The 22,283-nt window shown below is 41.9% G+C and overlaps 1 long non-coding RNA gene across 1 annotated transcript in view; it reads right to left on the bottom strand.

Moving 5' to 3' along the window:
- The window catches only part of LOC134943523 (uncharacterized), a 179,190-nt gene extending 163,804 nt beyond the window's left edge, over positions 1 to 15,386 (bottom strand). The window contains exons 1-2 of the long non-coding RNA XR_010181587.1: positions 15,198 to 15,386; positions 14,917 to 15,107 (exon numbers count right to left, since the gene is read on the bottom strand). This is a non-coding gene — a long non-coding RNA (uncharacterized LOC134943523). The remainder of the gene's footprint in view (positions 1 to 14,916; positions 15,108 to 15,197) is intronic.
- Between the last annotated feature and the right edge of the window lie 6,897 nt (positions 15,387 to 22,283).

The following is a 22,283-nucleotide window of genomic DNA, read 5'->3' as shown; positions in this document are numbered from 1 at the left end:
TTCAACAGATTGACCACCTGTGAATCCTTGTTAAGCGAATTAAGGGCTCCATCCACAAGTCCCACATGCCTAGCGGAATCGCTCCCTTTTAGCTCCTCCTTCAATGCCTCCAGCTTCTTCTGCAAAAGCCTGATGAGGGGAATGACCTGACTCAGGCTGGCAGTGTCTGAACTGACTTCACGTGTGGCAAGTTCAAAAGGTTGCAGAACCTTGCACAACGTTGAAATCATTCTCCACTGCGCTTGAGACAGGTACATTCCACCTCCTATATCGTGCTCAATTGTATAGGCTTGAATGGCCTTTTGCTGCTCCTCCAACCTCTGAAGCATATATAGGGTTGAATTCCACCTCGTTACCACTTCTTGCTTCAGATGATGGCAGGGCAGGTTCAGGCGTTTTTGGTGTTGCTCCAGTCTTCTGTACGTGGTGCCTGTACGCCGAAAGTGTCCCGCAATTCTTCTGGCCACCGACAGCATCTCTTGCACGCCCCTGTCGTTTTTTAAAAAATTCTGCACCACCAAATTCAAAGTATGTGCAAAACGTGGGACGTGCTGGAATTTGCCCATATTTAATGCACACACAATATTGCTGGCGTTGTCCGATGCCACAAATCCACAGGAGAGTCCAATTGGGGTAAGCCATTCCGCGATGATCTTCCTCAGTTGCCGTAAGAGGTTTTCAGCTGTGTGCGTATTCTGGAAACCGGTGATACAAAGCGTAGCCTGCCTAGGAAAGAGTTGGCGTTTGCGAGATGCTGCTACTGGTGCCGCCGCTGCTGTTCTTGCGGCGGGAGTCCATACATCTACTCAGTGGGCTGTCACAGTCATATAGTCCTGACCCTGCCCTGCTCCACTTGTCCACATGTCCGTGGTTAAGTGGACATTGGGTACAACTGCATTTTTTAGGACACTGGTGAGTCTTTTTCTGACGTCCGTGTACATTCTCGGTATCGCCTGCCTAGAGAAGTGGAACCTAGATGGTATTTGGTAACGGTGGCACACTACCTCAAGAAATTGTCTAGTTCCCTGTGAACTAACGGCGGATACCGGACGCACGTCTAACACCAACATAGTTGTCAAGGCCTCAGTTATCCGCTTTGCAACAGGATGACTGCTGTGATATTTCATCTTCCTCGCAAAGGACTGTTGGACAGTCAATTGCTTGGTGGAAGTAGTAAAAGTGGGCTTACGACTTCCCCTCTGGGATGACCATCGACTCCCAGCAGCAACAACAGCAGCGCCAGCAGCAGTAGGCGTTACACGCAAGGATGCATCGGAGGAATCCCAGGCAGGAGAGGACTCGTCAGAATTGCCAGTGACATGGCCTGCAGGACTATTGGCATTCCTGGGGAAGGAGGAAATTGACACTGAGGGAGTTGGTGGGGTGGTTTGCGTGAGCTTGGTTACAAGAGGAAGGGATTTACTGGTCAGTGGACTGCTTCCGCTGTCGCCCAAAGTTTTTGAACTTGTCACTGACTTATTATGAATGCGCTGCAGGTGGCGTATAAGGGAGGATGTTCCGAGGTGGTTAACGTCCTTACCCCTACTTATTACAGCTTGACAAAGGCAACACACGGCTTGACAAATGTTGTCCGCATTTCTGTTGAAATACTTCCACACCGAAGAGCTGATTTTTTTGGTATTTTCACGAGGCATGTCAACGGCCCTATTCCTCCCACGGACAACAGGTGTCTCCCCGGGTGCCTGACTTAAACAAACCACCTCACCATCAGAATCCTCCTTGTCAATTTCCTCCCCAGCGCCAGCAACACCCATATCCTCCTCATCCTGGTGTACTTCAACACTGACATCTTCAATCTGACAATCAGGAACAGGACTGCGGGTGCTCCTTCCAGCACTTGCAGGGGGCGTGCAAATGGTGGAAGGCGCATGCTCTTCACGTCCAGTGTTGGGAAGGTCAGGCATCGCAACCGACACAATTGGACTCTCCTTGTGGATTTGGGATTTCGAAGAACGCACAGTTCTTTGCGGTGCTTTTGCCAGCTTGAGTCTTTTCATTTTTCTAGCGAGAGGCTGAGTGCTTCCATCCTCATGTGAAGCTGAACCACTAGCCATGAACATAGGCCAGGGCCTCAGCCGTTCCTTGCCACTCCGTGTGGTAAATGGCATATTGGCAAGTTTACGCTTCTCCTCTGACAATTTTATTTTAGATTTTGGAGTCCTTTTTTTACTGATATTTGGTGTTTTGGATTTTACATGCTCTGTACTATGACATTGGGCATCGGCCTTGGCAGACGACGTTGCTGGCATTTCATCGTCTCGGCCATGACTAGTAGCAGCAGCTTCAGCACGAGGTGGAAGTGGATCTTGATCTTTCCCTAATTTTGGAACCTCAACATTTTTGTTCTCCATATTTTAATAGGCACAACTAAAAGGCACCTCAGGTAAACAATGGAGATGGATGGATACTAGTATACTTATGGATGGACCAGCGACTGCCGACACAGAGGTAGCTACAGCCGTGGACTACCGTACTGTGTCTGCTGCTAATATAGACTAGATGATAATCAGATGAAATTAATATATATATATATATATATAAAATATCACTAGTACTGCAGCCGGACAGGTATATATATTTATTATGTAATGACTGATGACGGACCTGCTGGACACTGTCAGCTCAGCAGCACCGCAGACTGCTACAGTTAGCTACTATAGTAGTATGTATCAAGAAGAAAGAAAAAAAAACCACGGGTAGGTGGTATACAATTATGGATGGACCAGCAACTGCCGACACAGAGGTAGCTACAGCCGTGGACTACCGTACTGTGTCTGCTGCTAATATAGACTGGATGATAATGAGATGAAATTAATATATATATATATATATATATATAAAATCACTAGTACTGCAGCCGGACAGGTATATATATTTATTATGTAATGACTGATGACGGACCTGCTGGACACTGTCAGCTCAGCAGCACCGCAGACTGCTACAGTTAGCTACTATAGTAGTATGTATCAAGAAGAAAGAAAAAAAAAAACACGGGTAGGTGGTATACAATTATGGATGGACCAGCGACTGCCGACACAGAGGTAGCTACAGCCGTGGACTACCGTACTGTGTCTGCTGCTAATATACACTGGATGATAATGAGATGAAATTAATATATATATATATATATATATATATATAATATCACTAGTACTGCAGCCGGACAGGTATATATATTTATTATGTAATGACTGATGACGGACCTGCTGGACACTGTCAGCTCAGCAGCACCGCAGACTGCTACAGTAAGCTACTATAGTAGTATGTATCAAGAAGAAAGAAAAAAAAACCACGGGTAGGTGGTATACAATTATGGATGGACCAGCAACTGCCGACACAGAGGTAGCTACAGCCGTGGACTACCGTACTGTGTCTGCTGCTAATATAGACTGGATGATAATGAGATGAAATTGATATATATATATATATATATATAAAATCACTAGTACTGCAGCCGGACAGGTATATATATTTATTATGTAATGACTGATGACGGACCTGCTGGACACTGTCAGCTCAGCAGCACCGCAGACTGCTACAGTTAGCTACTATAGTAGTATGTATCAAGAAGAAAGAAAAAAAAACCACGGGTAGGTGGTATACAATTATGGATGGACCAGCGACTGCCGACACAGAGGTAGCTACAGCCGTGGACTACCGTACTGTGTCTGCTGCTAATATACACTGGATGATAATGAGATGAAATTAATATATATATATATATATATATAATATCACTAGTACTGCAGCCGGACAGGTATATATATTTATTATGTAATGACTGATGACGGACCTGCTGGACACTGTCAGCTCAGCAGCACCGCAGACTGCTACAGTAAGCTACTATAGTAGTATGTATCAAGAAGAAAGAAAAAAAAAACCACGGGTAGGTGGTATACAATTATGGATGGACCAGCAACTGCCGACACAGAGGTAGCTACAGCCGTGGACTACCGTACTGTGTCTGCTGCTAATATAGACTGGATGATAATGAGATGAAATTAATATATATATATATATATATATATATATATATATATATAAAATCACTAGTACTGCAGCCGGACAGGTATATATATTTATTATGTAATGACTGATGACGGACCTGCTGGACACTGTCAGCTCAGCAGCACCGCAGACTGCTACAGTAAGCTACTATAGTAGTATGTATCAAGAAGAAAGAAAAAAAAACCACGGGTAGGTGGTATACAATTATGGATGGACCAGCAACTGCCGACACAGAGGTAGCTACAGCCGTGGACTACCGTACTGTGTCTGCTGCTAATATAGACTGGATGATAATGAGATGAAATTAATATATATATATATATATAAAATCACTAGTACTGCAGCCGGACAGGTATATATATTTATTATGTAATGACTGATGACGGACCTGCTGGACACTGTCAGCTCAGCAGCACCGCAGACTGCTACAGTTAGCTACTATAGTAGTATGTATCAAGAAGAAAGAAAAAAAAAAAAACACGGGTAGGTGGTATACAATTATGGATGGACCAGCGACTGCCGACACAGAGGTAGCTACAGCCGTGGACTACCGTACTGTGTCTGCTGCTAATATACACTGGATGATAATGAGATGAAATTAATATATATATATATATATAATATCACTAGTACTGCAGCCGGACAGGTATATATATTTATTATGTAATGACTGATGACGGACCTGCTGGACACTGTCAGCTCAGCAGCACCGCAGACTGCTACAGTAAGCTACTATAGTAGTATGTATCAAGAAGAAAGAAAAAAAAAAACACGGGTAGGTGGTATACAATTATGGATGGACCAGCGACTGCCGACACAGAGGTAGCTACAGCCGTGGACTACCGTACTGTGTCTGCTGCTAATATAGACTGGATGATAATGAGATGAAATTAATATATATATACATATAATATCACTAGTACTGCAGCCGGACAGGTATATATATTTATTATGTAATGACTGATGACGGACCTGCTGGACACTGTCAGCTCAGCAGCACCGCAGACTGCTACAGTAAGCTACTATAGTAGTATGTATCAAGAAGAAAGAAAAAAAAAAAAAACACGGGTAGGTGGTATACAATTATGGATGGACCAGCGACTGCCGACACAGAGGTAGCTACAGCCGTGGACTACCGTACTGTGTCTGCTGCTAATATAGACTGGATGATAATAAGATGAAATTAATATATATATATATATATATAATATCACTAGTACTGCAGCCGGACAGGTATATATATTTATTATGTAATGACTGATGACGGACCTGCTGGACACTGTCAGCTCAGCAGCACTGCAGACTGCTACAGTAAGCTACTATAGTAGTATGTATCAAGAAGAAAGAAAAAAAAAAACACAGTTAGGTGGTATACAATTATGGATGGACCAGCGACTGCCGACACAGAGGTAGCTACAGCCGTGGACTACCGTACTGTGTCTGCTGCTAATATAGACTGGATGATAATGAGATGAAATTAATATATATATATATATATATATATATATATATATATATAAAATATCACTAGTACTGCAGCCGGACAGGTATATATATTTATTATGTAATGACTGATGACGGACCTGCTGGACACTGTCAGCTCAGCAGCACCGCAGACTGCTACAGTAAGCTACTATAGTAGTATGTATCAAGAAGAAAGAAAAAAAAAAAACACGGGTAGGTGGTATACAATTATATATATATTATATACAATTATATATATATATATATATATATATATATATATTAAACTGGTGGTGATTAATTAAACTGGTAGTCAGGTCACTGGTCACACTATCAGCAACTTGCAAGTAGTACTCCTAAGCAGACAATCACAATATATACTGGTGGTCAGTGTGGTCACAATGGCAGTGTGGCACTCTGGCAGCAAAAGTGTGCACTGTACGTTAAAATATGTACTCCTGCTCTCAGACTCTAACTGCTCCCCACTGTCTCCCCCACAAGTCAGATATACAGTCACACTATCACTTCAGCAAGTAGTAGTACTCCTCCTAATGCTCCCCAAAATTACTAAAGTAAATACTGTGTCTCTCTCTACTCTAGTCTCACTCTCTTCTCTATAAACGGAGAGGACGCCAGCCACGTCCTCTCCCTATCAATCTCAATGCACGTGTGAAAATGGCGGCGACGCGCGGCTCCTTATATAGAATCCGAGTCTCGCGATAGAATCCGAGCCTCGCGAGAATCCGACAGCGGGATGATGACGTTCGGGCGCGCTCGGGTTAACCGAGCAAGGCGGGAAGATCCGAGTCGCTCGGACCCGTGTAAAAAAAACTGAAGTTCGGGCGGGTTCGGATTCCGAGGAACCGAACCCGCTCATCTCTACTAACAGGGGCACCTTCACATCAGTCTTAGCCACTAAGCACTAATTTCATCAAAGTGATAGTTGCCCTCTCTGTGGCTTCCTTCACACATCTCCTCCTTGCTCTGATGCTGAAATATGAGGAATAGCTGCCTCTATGCGATGTTCAGTTAGTATGATGTGGTGGTTTTCTTAGAATGCTCTTCAGTCTTCATATTCACAGCTTTGCTTCAGATTCACAGGGTTCTAGATCAAGTGGATGGAGATAAAATACCAGGCAATCAGCTCCTAACTGCCATGTCACAGGCTGGGTTTGAAAAATCATAGTTAGGGGCTGGTTGGCTGGTACAGTATCTCAGTCCACTTTATCTCCGTGCAATGCTTAGTAAATAGACCACACAGTATTCAATTGTTATTTGAATTAGTGGGTCTTTTATCCATAGCAGCTGACATTTTAAATGACTCACAGATAGAGGCTAATTGAAAGCCGATTGTTAGGGAAATATATTTTAACTGTGCAACAAGAGGTTAACTGCTTACTCAAGGAGATTTTTCATTTGACTTACAGTATTAAAAAAAAAAAAACTGAAAGTGCCTTCTACTTCACAATAAAACTATTGTCTGTAACAATCGTTGTAATTTGTAATATAGATAAATCTGGTGACTTTTTACAAGGGTGAAGTGTACAATATAGGGCAATATCTGCTGTAGTCTCCAGACACTTTAAATTTGTGGGTTCTTCCGAAAACAGGAGTTTTTGAAGGATATCCAGCTATTAGTAATATATAGGCCCCCTTGGTAAATAGGACCATTTGGTTTATCAGGATCCAAATGAGCACCATGAATAATCATTTAAATGGTCCCAATAATCTGCTTGACCTCAGAAGTTATGTTAAAGTTGGTTCGTATTTTTCAATTGTCCTTGCAGGAAAAATAAGCTTTCTGTGTGTACTAGTTTGGTCTATTTATAACATTCAGAGCAGAATTCTGTGGCATGGATAAAGAACACCCTGTTCTGAGTGATGCAATGTTTACAGACCCTTTTTCAAAGTCAGTAATTCAGGTCTTCCTACATTAGTATGGACAATTTAGCCTTTAAATGGCTGAGCAGTCAAATGCCAGTTTTTAATAGCAATGTCAGATCACTTCCAACAATTTCTTTAACATCAGTTAAGTGTCTCTAGGCTCCATAGTGTACATGGTCTTCTGTCTGTTTTTCTTATTTTGAGAGTCCACAATTACAGTCTTTGACCACAGGCCACTTGACAAAGCCAGCAGGGAAGTATTGGATTCAGTTTCAAAGTTTTGAGGGAGTTGGTACCATTCCGACTTCAGTTTGTGTCCAACAGAGAAATAACTAGTGGTGAGGTGCAAAGACCATGTGCGATCAAATTATTGCAAAATCAGCATTTGTATCTACAGTTCATATCTCTCATGCCCTAAAATTCTATACATTGCCAGATGTAAACATAACTGTGAACTGGAAGAAACAGAATATGTACTGTAATTATGCAAATATCACAGTATTGTTTTACAGAGGTGTTTGGACTGGAACTTGAATAAGATTTATTTTAACCTAGCCTATTACTCATATTTATGGGGTAATTTATCAGAACTTGGAGAGGTAAACTACCTATCAATCAGTTCCTAACCAGGGCCGTAACTAGCGGTGTACTAGCGGTGTTTTGCCCACAGCACATATGCACTGTGGGAGCAGGTCCGCCGCAGCACCCACACGGCTATGCTGTTGGTCAGTCAGTTGTTACAGAGGCAGCACTGCAGCTTCCTGTACCTGCTCCGCCCCTCTAGAGTCCTGACGTCCGCTTCTGTGTCCGGACTCTCATGAGAAGAGAGACACATGCAAACGGGTTGGCCACCGCCTGCTCCAGTGCCAACTTTAAGCATCAATCACACACACCCCACCACACACATGCGCAATGTGTAAAAGGGGTCACTCGCCTGGTGCAATGTGTAAAAAGGGCTCTACCTGGCGCATGTTTCAAAGAGGACTGTAATTACCTGCTGCAATGTGTAAAAGGGGACTGTACATGGTGCAATGTGTAAAAGGAGCTCTACCTGGCACAATGTGTAAAAGGGTGCACTACCTGGTGCAATGTGTAAAAGGGGCTCTCCCTGGCTTTGTAAAAGTGGGCTCTACCTGGTGAAAAGTGTAAAAGGGGGCTCTACCTGGTGCAGTGTGGAAAAGGGGGCTTTACCTGGTGCAATGTGTAAAAGGGAACTCTACCTAGTGCAATGTGTAATAGGGAGATCTAACTGGCATAATGTGTAACAGGGGACTCTACCAAGTACAACATGTAAAAGGGGCTTAATGTGTAAAAGGGGCTTTACCTGGCTTTGAAAAAGGGACTCTACCTGGTGCAATGTGTAAAAAGGGGACTTTACATGAAATAATGTGTGACAGGGGCTCTACCTGTTGTAATGTGTAAAAGGGGTTTCTACCTGGCATAGTGTGTAAAAGGGGGCGCTACCTGGCACAATTTGTAAAAGGGGACTTTACCTGGCGCAATGTGTAAAAGTGGGCTTTACCTGGCACAATGTGTAAAAGGGGCTCTACCTGGCATTGTAAAAGGGTATTCTACCTGGTGCAATGTTTAAAAGGGGGCTCTACCTGGAATAATGTGTGACTGGCTCTACCTGGTGCAATGTGTAAAAAGGGGCTTTACCTGGGGTAATGAATATAAGGGACTTTACCTGGTGTAATGTTTGTAAGTGGCATTACTATGTGGCGTAATTTGAAAAATGTTGAGTATTGTGCAGCGTAATAGGAATTGGTGTTATTTTGTGACCACGCCACTTACCAACGAAGCCATGCCCCTATATTTTTGACACACGCCTTTGGCTGTGCACTGTCCCTGTTTTAAAAGTGGAGGGGCGCCAATTCTCTTTCTGGGAAAGGGTACCAAGATGTCTAGTAGCGGATCTGTTCCCAATGGTTATTTTTGAAACAAGCCTGTCAAATGTCAGAAGCTGATTGGTTTGTACTTTATCTCTCTCCACTTTATCTATCTCCAAGCTTTGATAAATATATCCCACAGAGTCAGAATGTACCTTGTCTATTAAGGTGCTTTAGTAGTTGTTATCATCAGAGCTTTTTTTTCCAGCTGTAGATAAACACTAGATCAGAAACATCATGGGACCAGTCATGATGTCTTAGAACAACATAATGAAAATTGTGAAACCTTTGGATACATTGGGGCAGATGTATTAACCTGGAGAAGGCATAAGGCAGTGATAAACCAGTGATATGTGCAAGGTGATAAAGGCCCCAGCCAATCAGCTCCAATATGTAAATTAACAGTTCGGATCTGATTGGCTGGTGCCTTTATCAGCTTGCACATATCACTGGTTTATAGCTTCCGTGTGCCTTCTCCAGGTTAATACATCTGCCCCATTTATCCTTTCTGGTAGTTTTGAAAATGAGTGTAAAAGTTCTAAATCTTCTGATTTAATTTCCCAAATACCTTGGTATTCAGCATCCAGACTAATTAAAATAGTGCAGCCTTGTGTGCAGAGAGGTATATAAATGTGAAATGTTGCAAAAATCAACATTGACCTCCATAAACCTACGAGGGTAACACAGAAAATAAAGACCGTTTGATTGTAAAAAATAAAAATGTTATTGTCCACATGTTTTAGACGGGTGGTATTCAGTATGCCGGCTGTTGGGATCCCGGCGCTCAGTATACCATTGCTGGAATCAAGACACCCGCATACCGACAACTATTCTCCCTCTTGTGGGTCCATGACACCTCTGGAGGGAGAATAAATAGCGTGCGCGCCACCGTGCCCGCAGCGTGGTGAGCGTAAGCAAGCCTGCAAGGGGCTTATTTGCACTCTCCCAGCTGCCAGCATGCCGGCGGTCGGGATCCCGGCACCGATATGCTGGGCGCGGGGTTCCCAACCGCCGGTATAACATACTACACCCATTTTAGACTGCCCTTGTTCTACCTGGCAATGTCCAGTCCATTGAACCCTTTGTTGACTGCAAGATTCAATTCATCATTACTGTCAAAATAAGCTGAAGCCCTGTGCTGTGTGTGCACGTGCAGCAGCCGCACTGTGCATGCGCACACAGTGAATTGTGAAGGTATCTTACTTGTGCAATTGCCTTTGCGTGATTGACAGGCAGAGGCGGTCGCATGATGTGTTAGCGGCATTGCGGCTGCGATTTCAGACACAGTCCGCACAACGCAGGTGTGTCCGTACCATTTGCAGGGCGGGCCACGGAGGCTGCGTGATGTCACACAAAAACATGGCGGTTAGCTGCCTGCCTTGGCATTTAGGCTGTGTAGGCAGGGAGCTACTCGGCAAGTGTGAAAGCAACACCTCTGTGCAATGCTTTTACACGTCCGCATTGGCAGGACCCGGCATGCGGGGCAGATCAGCCCTGTGCTGGGTGTCCCCCCCTGCATGTTAGAGATTTTGATCGTAGATGTGCGTTTTTTTCGCACATCTACAATCAGGTCTGAACTAGGTCCAAGGTCTGGACTATAGAGTGGATGATTGAAGTCCTCCCACCAAAAACTAGTGATGGGTATCCTGATTGAGCTTCCCCATGCATGTTTGCCATTACTGAACAATTCACATCAAATCTCACAGCACCATACACCTGCTTTAAATGACAATAAATGTTGGCAGATTTCACTTTCTGCGCATTCAAGATCATAAAACTCCTCACATCACAGTCAGAAAGATGTTATATCATAGTGTTCTTTTTGCCATTGCACAACATCCCTAAAAACAACCATAACAGCACACCACTTACAGAGAACTTAGAAAATAGGTTAGGGAGACTACACTCTAAAAGCAACTGCATAAAGAGAGGCACTACAAAAGAGGGGTTTTCATTTCACCTTTTCCAGTTTAGTCTCTACAGGTGAAACCCATTGAAGAAAGCCATGTTGTACATTGCAGTACAGCTATAGTTTCTCAAATATTCCTATCCCAAGATTACCACCAATAACTCTATTGAGCATGTTCAGAGCCATTTTGAGACTGTGTAGTGTGACATGGTGGGTGACAGAAGTCTCCAGCTTACTGCCTATGAGATACCTGATTAATATCTGCATATGAAGCTGTACTAACATCCATGCTCCACTACCCATTTGCAGTATACTAGAGATGAGCGATTTCGGTTCCCTGAACATCCCGTTCCAAGCCAAGATCCGAGTCTGGCTTGGGACTTCCCACCAGACTCGGAAACCAGAACGAGGCAAAACGTCATCATCCGACTGTTGGATTCTCGTGGATTTTGGAACCATTATAAACAGCCACGCATCGCCGCCATTTTCACTCCGGACTTGGAGAGTGAGGGAGACAGACCTCTGTCTCTCTCTGTGGGTGGTGGTGTTGGGTGGAGTTTGTGTGTGCTTTGTAGGGGTGCTGCTGCAGTCACTGTGATGTACCTGTGCTGTGTTAGGGGTGCTGTCCGGGCTGTCCTGGCTGTCGTTGTTTCATGTACTGTTACGGCCGGGTGCTGCAACTGTACATAGGTGTTGCTGTCCTGGCTGTCATTGTGTTGTACAGGGTGCAGGGACACTGGTCTCCTGTATGCTGTCAAATATAGGGGTGCTGCTGGCACTGTATGCTATAAAAATTCAGGGGTGCAGTTGTTAAAAATTAAAAGCACACTGCTCTTGTATGCTGTAAAATATTGGGGTGCTGCTGTTCAAATAACATTACACTGGCCCTGTATGTTGTGCTGTTGTTCAAAAAACATTACAGTGACCCTGTATGCTATAAAAATTAAAGGGGTGCAATTGTTACAAATTAAAAGCACACTGCTCCTGTATGCTGTAAAATATAGGGGTGCTGCTGGCCCTGTATGATGTAAAAAAAAATGCAGGGTGCATTTGTTAAAAATTAAAAGCAAACTGCTCTTGTATGCTGTAAAATATAGGGGTGCTGCTGTTCAAATAACATTACACTGGCCCTGTATGTTGTGCTGCTGTTCAAATAACATTACACTGGCCCTGTATGCTATAAAAATTCAGGGGTTCAGTTGTTAAAAATTAAAAGCACACTGCTCCTGTATGCTGTAAATATAGGGGTGCTGCTGGCCCTGTATGTTGTAAAAATTCAGGGGTGCAGTTGTTAACAATTAAAAGCACACTGCTCCTCTATGCTGTAAAATATAGGGGTGCTGCTGGCCCTCTATGATGTAAAAATTCAGCGGTGCAGTTGTTAAAAATTAAAAGCATATTGCTCCTGTATGCTGTAAAACATAAGGGTGCTGCTGTTCAAATAACATTACACTGGCCCTGTATATTGTGCTGCTGTTCAAATAACATTACACTGGCCCTGTATGCTATAAAAATTCAGGGGTGCAGTTGTTAAAAATTAAAAGCACACTGCTCCTGCATGCTGTAAAATATTAGGGTGCTGCTGGCCCTGTATGTTACAAAAATTCAGGGGTGCAATTGCTAAAAATTAAAAGCTAACTGATCTCCTATATGCTGTTAAATATAGGGGTGCTGCTGTTCAAATAACTTTCCACTGGCCTTGTATATTGGGGGTCATTCCGACCCATTTGCATGCAGCGATTCTTCGCTGCAGTGCGAACGGGTCGGTACTGCGCATGCGTGGCATGTGCATTGTGCAAGCACATCATTACCTGGCGATGGATGTTGCCATGCAATGGAGTGCCCAGCGAAAAAAAAAGGCGCAGCGCTGGACGAAAGAAGATTGACAGCGGAGAGGGGTTCTGGGGCAGATACTAACTGTTGGAGGCCGTTTTCAGGGAGTGGTAAGAAGAACACAGGCGTGTCCAGGCGAACAGAGGGCGTATGTCTGACATCAGATCCGGGACCTTCATCGCTGGATCCGTCACACACAGGGTAAGTAGCAGCAGGGCTGGTATTGTTTTGCAGGAAACTTTTTAAGCATAGCAGGGCTGCACAAGCCATCGCAGCCCTGCTATGCTAAAAAACACTCCCCTATAGGCGGGGATTAGTTGATCGCAGCAGCAGCAAAAAGTTGCTGGCTGTGATCAACTCGGAATGACCCCCATTGTGCTGCTGTTCAAATAAAATTACACTGGTCCTGTATGCTATAAAAAATCAGGGGTGTAGTTGTTAAAAATTAAAAGCGCACTGCTCCTGTATGCTGTACAATATAGGAGTGCTGCTGGCCCTGTATGTTGTAAAAATTCAGGGGTGCAGTTGTTAAAAATTAAAAGCACACTGCTCCTGAATGCTGTAAAATATAGGGGTGCTGCTGGCCCTGTATGATGTAAACAAAAAAAATCAGGGGTGCATTTGTTAAAAATTAAAAGCAAACTGCTCTTGTATGCTGTAAAATATAGGGGTGCTGCTGTTCAAATAACATTACACTGGCCCTGTATGTTGTGCTGTTGTTCAAATAACATTACACTGGCCCCATATGCTATAAAATTTCAGGGATGCAGTTGTTAAAAATTAAAAGCACACTGCTCCTGTTTGCTGTAAAATATAACGGTGCTGCTGGCCCTGTATGTTGTAAAAATTCAGGAGTGCAGTTGTTAAAAATTAAAAGCACACTGCTCCTGTATGCTGTAAAATATAGGGGTGCTGCTGGCCCTGTATGATGTAAAAAAAAATGCAGGGTGCATTTGTTAAAAATTAAAAGCAAACTGCTCTTGTATGCTGTAAAACATAGGGGTGCTGCTGTTCAAATAACATTACACTGGCCCTATATGTTGTGCTGCTGTTCAAATAACATTACACTGGCCCCATATGCTATAAAATTTCAGGGATGCAGTTGTTAAAAATTAAAAGCGCACTGCTCCTGTATGCTGTAAAATATAGGAGTGCTGCTGGCCCTGTATGTTGTAAAAATTCAGGGGTGCAGTTGTTAAAAATGAAAAGCACACTGCTCCTGTATTCTGTAAAATATTGAGGTGCTGCTGTTCAAATAACATTATACTGGCCCTGTATGTTGTGCTGCTGTTCAAATAACATTACACAGGCCCAGGGCCGGCCCAAGCCTACATTTTTTGGTAAGCAAATATAGATTGTGGCGCCCCTCCCCCCCCCCCCCACCAGCATGGAAGATTTAAAATATTATACGCACAAAAGCTTGAAGCACATTAAGTGAAATATGGGTGTAATCAACTGTCTACCATAAAGTTTAAACTTCGCAAGATATTCAATAATCTGATCTCAACCCACTCAGGCATGCATTTCACTTGCTGGAAACAAAGATAAATGCAAGACACAAAAACCAACAACTGAAGACAGCTGCAAAGCATAACAAAGGAGGAAACACAGCATTTGGTGATTCTCAGCAAAGAATTACAAATGAACATTTGCATAAAAACGGCTGCAATTTCCAAAGATTTTATACATAACTGTTGATCAAATCCTTGATATGAACATTCAAATCTACACTTCAATTGCTTCAAAATCTTCTGAAATACAAGGCCTGTGCCTAGCCTTCAGCCAAAATTATGAGCCTTGTCAGTGTCCAAGTATACTGTATATATGGACCTAATTGTAAGTAGCTAGTTTACTCATATGTTAGTTACTGTAGCAAAACTGATGCCTCTTATAGAATGATTTTCCTACTATTGGATGTGTGGAGGAATTTCGAACACTGCATCAAAATCTTCGGAAATCTTCGGAAATACAGGGTATGTGCCTAGCCTTTCAGGATAGACTGCAGGACAGCATTCAATCATGTTGAGAAGCTTGGCCTTTCCAAAGTACTGTGAAGTCCATTTGATATGCACACTGTGCTGTTCCATAATGCAATGTATCTGAAATACAAAATGCAGACATGAATTTAAAAAAAACACACAAAAAAACCATACAACTTGAAATTACACAAGTCATCTCACTATACTTACTTTCAAAATCGTATTTTCCGAGCTTTAATTTTCGCAAAATCATCCAGAACACTGTTTATGTTGCAATCGTCCAGGACAGTTCCCTCAATTGCCAGTAGAGCCAAGCCATCCAGACGTTCTTGGGATATAGTGGATCGCAAATAAGTTTTAATTAGTTTCAATTTTGAAAATGAACGTTCTCCTGATGCAACAGTCATCGGCAGTGTTAGAAGTATACGAAGAGCCACAGTCACATTTGGAAAGGTCTTTCGAAGGCTATTTTTAGATATGTAATTCAGTACTTCGACAGGGTTAAAAATTTCTTTATCATGTGTTAAGTTGGACAAGACTATTAATTCCTGTTTTAATTCATGTCCATCTACATCAGAGTGTTGACCATCTGTTAATGATTTGTGGAAATCACTGCAGCACTACTCCAAATAATCATTCCCCTTGTCGGGTAAGTTGTAGATATCATAAAGGAAACTGAATATTTCACTGTGCTCTTGTAGTTGCTGAAAACGTATACTTAATGAACTGATTGCTGTGTCCAACACGATCATAAAAAAGTTTACTTTGAAGGAATCTCTAGGGCTAATAACTGGTTAGTCTGTGGATTCTTAATCAAAGTGACGCTTCATTCTTCGTGGGCGAACTTGTCTCTCTTCTTGAAAATCGGTGTTTGTTTCAAGGGTTTCTGCAAGCTCTTTAGCAGTTATTAATACAGTTTCAAAACCAGTCTTGCGATATTCTTCAAAGAACTTTTTAATGCTACTGATCATTTCAATTGTTGCTTGCAGGTTAATTTCTTTGGACTGCATCATTTTACTAACAATATTTATTTTAAACAGAATATCGTGCCATTAGACTAAACAACATAGGAACTTAAAGTCTTTTATTTTCTGTGCATAGCCACCAGCAGCAGCCTTTCAAAAAGGGTCCATTTTTATGTCTTCAGAGGCTTCTAGTAGAGCATTGTATATTTCACCAGTTTGGAATCGGATGGCTTTAACAGCATCAATTCTACTTTCCCAGCGAGTTCCACTTAAAGGTTTCAAAGTAAGGCCATTTATGTTGTTCTTAAGAATGTCCCATCTATGGGGGGTCATTCAGAGTTGTTCGCTCGTTGCAGATTTTCGCTATACTGCGATTAGTCGCTTACTGCGCATGCGCAAGGTTCGCAGAGCGCATGCACTTAGTTATTTTACACAAAAGTTAGGTATTTTACTCACGGCATAACAAAGATTTTTCATCGTTCTGGTGATCGTAGTGTGATTGACAGGAAGTGGGTGTTCCTGGGCGGAAAGTGAAACTGGACGTTTTCTGGGAGTGTGCGAAAAAACGCTGCCGTTTCTGGGAAAAACGCGGGAGTGTCTCAAGAAACGGGGGAGTGTCTGGGCGAACGCTGTGTGTGTTTGTGACGTCAAACCAGGAACGAAACTGACTGAACTGATCGCAATGGCTGAGTAAGTCTGGAGCTACTCAGAAACTGCTAAGAAATTTCTATTTGCAATTCTGCTAATCTTTCGTTCGCAATTCTGCTATGCTAAAATACACTCCCAGAGGGTGGCGGCTTAGCGTGTGCAATGCTCCTAAAAGCAGCTAGCGAGCGAACAACTCGGAATGAGGGCCTATGTGTGGAAGCTGAGAAAAAATTGTAAATGTCCTGTATAACACTGAAAAAGGAGACTGCTTCAGTACAGGATAAAGCTGCATCATTCAAGACCAAGTTAAGAGAGTGGCAGTTACAGGCTACATAAAATGCCCTAGGATTCAGATTTAGAATTCTTCTTTGGACACCAACATTTTTACCTTTCATGTTGGAGCCATTGTCATATCCTTGACCTCTCATGTTTTTTAAAGGAATTTTTAAATGTTTGAGCTCTTCAATGATGGTTTCTGCTAAATCTAAACCCGATGTGACATTAACAGGTAAGAATCCAATGAATTTTTCTTGGATTGATATATATTTTCCATCTTCGATATATTTTCCATCTTTGATAACTACTACTGTCCTTTGCTCTATGTGAGAAATATCAGGAGTACAGTCTAAAATGATTGAATAATAAGTGGCTTCATTTATTTCCATCAAAATTTGTTTTTTTTATCTCAGATGCCAAAAGCTGTATAAACTCATTTTGTATGGTCTTTCCTAGATAATGAACATTGGCGTAATTCTCTCTATTGGCAATCCTTCGCAGATGTTCAGACATTACGCTATCAAATTTTGAAATACATTCTACAAGTTTTAGGAAATTTCCATTGTTGCGCTTGTGCAGAGTATCTGTAGTTCCTCTAAAAGGCAAACACTGCATACTCAAATATTCTACTATATATAGTAGATGTTTCAAAACTTCTCTCCAATGCTCTGTTTCAGCCCACATTAGCCATTTGTTTTCAGAGTCAATTGTCTTGTTTAGTTTTAAACGCTGTGTTAGTTCTACCCATGAATGGTAAGTTCCAATGTGATACGGTGTTGCCTCATGTTGTGATAATATCTTACAGACATTGCTCCAATCACCGTAACCTTCACTAGATACAAGTGAAGACTTACACTTACCCCTGAATTGAAAAGTTTGTAACAGAAGCAGAAAACTGAATTTTTGCAGACACTATAATTAAGCCAGTCTCTGTGAACTACATCTCCATTGCTTAAATGTCGTTTGTACATGCTTGGATTGAACCTCCTTCCATTTTCAGAAACTTTGAAATTGAAGTTTTCTAATTGCACTGGCTCTTTTTCGACCAACATTATTCGTATTTGATCAGTTATTTTATTTGGCCAATTGAAGGATCAGCATAATCCATTGAAGACAATACTGGGATATTGGCTTCCTAACAAAAAAAAAAGTAATGAAAGTCATACAAATATACTGTTTATAGTTAGGAAATAGTATTTTTGCGGACACAGGCATTACTTCTAAATAAAGTCTCACTAGTTTCACCTGAAGAAATATGCTGTACAACAAATATGATCTTTTTCAGATAAATGTTTTACTTACCATACTTTCTCTATTTTCCTCCAGTTGAGAGTTAGATTCTTCGCCACTTAAGTCAGTGCTGTTTTGGGAATTCTCCTTTTCCATTTCATTTTCTTCTGTTATGCTAGATGAAGCTTGAACATTAGTTAGATCAACATCGTTGTTACTCTCATTTGTAGTTGATATTTGATCAGTGTTGGATTTTTCAGCAGTACACATGAAGAATTTTTTCAGTAAAGTAGCTTGCTTCGCAGCCTCATTTTTCATCTCAATTTTCCGTTTGCGATAAAATGCGCCTGATGGTTTCTTTTTATCAGCCATCTTATTCTGAGTAATGGGGTAGCAATGCCTTACTACCAATGCCCGTTTCTTTGATTGGATTGTCTGCCACCAGTATAACCAAACCTGAAAAGGAAAACATGCATTCAGAAATTGAGAAAGAGAGAGACACACAGAGATATGATTGGCCGGTGGACAGATGTGAGACCTCCTCACTTACTGAGGCTGTATTCCAGATGAGGGATGTAGAGCGAACTGCCTTAATATCAGCACAGCAACACAATGGACAAAGAATGGGTTATACTAAAAATTTACTATAGTGCTTGATAATTATGACTCCTAAAATCATCAAATCAGGCGCTCTGATATAAGGCACAAAATAAAGCTGTTGGTCACCCAATTTATATAATAGAATTGATATACTGATGTCTATATACTTATAGCTGCTCCCACATGAGTATTCTGCGATACTCAAATAGATACAAAGTAATTGTGAAACATGCAATATCACAAGAGAGCGCTAGATACCGATCATTACTATATAAACATTTTATTCAATCACATAAAATAAAAGCATAAAAAATGCAATGCATATCTTCATAAAAGAATTATTCTCACTGCTGATATTATTTACACGCTGCCATATACTGTATCCCAATTGTATATTGCACAGATGTCCACAACCAAAAGACCAGTGTGGCTGGTTCGCTCCAAAGCAAATTATAAAGTCCCAATTTGTTTTAGGGAATGTGAATGGTGTTCACTAGATGGTGAATGTTCAGCTGTATAAACGATGGGCGCTATGCTACTACCTCCCCCGACCGCCAAACAATTTTGTGCTCACCACTTATTCCTTAGAGTCTCGTGTGAGGCTGGCTGTCAGCATACGGAATCCATTGTGGTTGGTGGGAGCGGCGGTGTTCTATTCAGTTCACCGGGGAGGGAGGGCGCCGTTCGTAGCTGTAGAATTCAGGCAGTTTGCCGTGTGCTGGAGTCTGGACTGTGGTGCTGTGCTTGTGTAGATCTCAGGGAAAAACAGCAGCATGAGATGTCCTTAACATGTTTCTCCGTGAAAATCAAACCACGGTTTCATCAGAAGGTAAAACAGTGCAGAGGAGAGCTCTATTTAAGCTCCAGGGTAACCAATCATAGAAGCATTGTGACTGCAGGTTCTCAGGTGCTTGTTCACAGGTGTCTCGATTAGTTAATCAGCAGCTGTTTTATGCTGTTAATGGACCAGGTTTCAATCACCATACTCAACATCCATATCCCAATCGCATATCCCTAGGGTGAAGTATCAATTAGTGATTAATTTTTGGAGTGGACTCATAACAAATCAGTGATATGGCTGAATCAGCAAATACACAGGACCCTAGCGGTTTCTCCTTTGTGCAATATGCGATTGGGGGTCTACGAGTCCGTAACTCACCAACTATAGGATGCAATGATCCAAGTTTTTGTAAAAAATGGGTAGGAATACTCAATAAATGCTCGATGGACCTTATGCTGCTCATTATCGAGCAGTCAACAAAAGAGATGAATATTCTAAAAGAGAAAATTGCCATATAAGAAACAGCACATAAAGCTATCTTGGAAGCTGACAGCACAGTGAATTGGTACGAGAAATTGAATGGACAAATTCAAATCTATAAGAGAGACCTGATTAAGTTCAAGTCCCAGAAAAAAATTAAAGTTGATCAGGATTATGAAAACCACACTGTGTACAGATGGTCTGATGCACCTAACAGACATGATTTCAAACGACCTTTCTTCCGCCGATGCCCGCAGAGGCAACGAGATCTGGAGTCCTCCAACGAGTTTACCTCCACTGGGAGTGAATCAGAAAATAAGAACAGCTCCCCTAGCAATACCCACCCTTTAGGTGTGGATACCAGGACAAGGGGTCCAGGAGGAGGCGCCAACGCGCATTCACGAGGAGAGGACAGCAATGCCAAAGGCAGAGGAAGAGTGGGCAGACCGCCCAAAAACAGGACACAGTAGTGGTTAATTTATCTGACTATGAGTTATCTTCCACGAAAATTAAAGTTCTGTCAAAAGGATTATCATTTGTTCCTACAGGCCATTGGAATTCCCTCCAGTGGCAGGTTGAAAAATCTAAACTACATAGATCTTTGAAGCTCAAGGAACATTTTGCTAAAAATCCTCCGTCAACTTCTAGAACATCTGAGATCCCGGTGAAGGTGCAAAAAAAAAAAAAAAAATATTGCCAAAATCCACATTTGATCCATTGTCATCTAATGCATCAGTACGCACCTTTATGCGTCTGTTGAATAAGCAGACATGAATTCTTGGAAAATATTCCTCCAGTTCGTAATAACTTGTCAAAGTTGGAAACACAAGCATTAAAACATCTAGCAGCACAATCACAACTTATATTTAGACCCGCTGATAAGGGGGGAGCACTGGTGATCCAAAATCTTCAGCAATATAAACTGGAAATTGAACGTCAACTGGCAGACCAGGTAACCTATAAGAAGCTGACACAAGATCCTACAGCTATATATAAGAAAGAACTCATTACTATGCTTGATGATGGGGTGCGAGAGGGAGTTATCTCCAGTAAGATCCGAGAGGCATTAGTTCCAGCTTTTCCAGTTATGCCTGTGCTCTATACTATACCTAAGATCCACAAATCTACGGTTAACCCCACAGGCCGCCCTATAATTTCAGCCAGACAGTCTTTGTTTCAACCTACAGCACTTTTTCTGGACTCACTTTTTCAACCATGCATTCAGGTACATGATAGATTTTTGTTGGATACAACCTCACTACTCAAGAAACTACAACAACTGCCAAAACTGGATAAGGATGTATTGCTTTGTAGCATTGATGTACAAAGCTTATATACAATTATTCCACATCAAATGGGTCTAGCCTCTGTAGAACGGTACCTGCAAGGACATCCTGAGTATAAGGGTCCGAATGTTTAATTCTGTGTGCAGCTTCTAAATATGATTTTGACATAAAATTTCTTTTTGTACGATGGTAGCATTTATCTTCAATGTACGGGGTGTGCTATGGGGTCCTCAGTGGCCCCGGCATACTCCAACATTTTCATGTTTGAAGTAGAGCAAAAAATTTTTTTTGACAATCCTGATATAGCAAATAAAATTATATTTTATTGTAGCTATATCGACGATCTGCTCCTATTCTGGAAAGGATCGCGACAGGAGTTGATGGGTTTAATTGACCATCATAATAAACAAACCCATCCGGTGAAATTGACATACACCATAGAGGATACTTGTATCAACTATCTTGATGTCAAATTCACCTTGGAGGAAAGATATATTCAAACATCTATATTTTCAAAGCCAACTGATCGGAACAATCTTTTACATTACACTAGTTTTCATCCGATACCTCTTAAACAGGGCCTGCCGTACTCACAATTTGTACGTGTCAGACGCATTACGTCTGACCCTATCCTGGCTGAGATCCAAATGAATCAGATGATGTCAAGATTTATTGAGAGAGGCTACCACATTGATTTATTAGAACAAGCAAAGAGTAGGGCTCTTAATTTGGATAGAGCATGCTTATTTGAGAAACAGTCCAGAACAGCTCAAGCTGGCCCTATTATTCCCTGGGTTGGCCAATATAATGCCGCTAGCAAGGGAATTAACCAGATATCCAAAAATCTCTGGCATATTGTCCAAAGTGACCCAGAATTAAAACTTGCCGACACGAAATTGATGAAGTGTTATACACGTGGTAGGAACCTTAGAGACATCCTGGTTCGTACCAATATAACGACCCATACCTCTAGATTTGAAGGAAGACAGGGCACCAAGAAAGGCTGCTTTAGGTGCACTTGCACCACGTG

Source organism: Pseudophryne corroboree, chromosome 7, assembly GCF_028390025.1.
Source record: "Pseudophryne corroboree isolate aPseCor3 chromosome 7, aPseCor3.hap2, whole genome shotgun sequence".
NCBI classification, from domain to species: domain Eukaryota; kingdom Metazoa; phylum Chordata; class Amphibia; order Anura; family Myobatrachidae; genus Pseudophryne; species Pseudophryne corroboree.
This window is presented reverse-complemented; position numbering and strand designations above follow the sequence as displayed.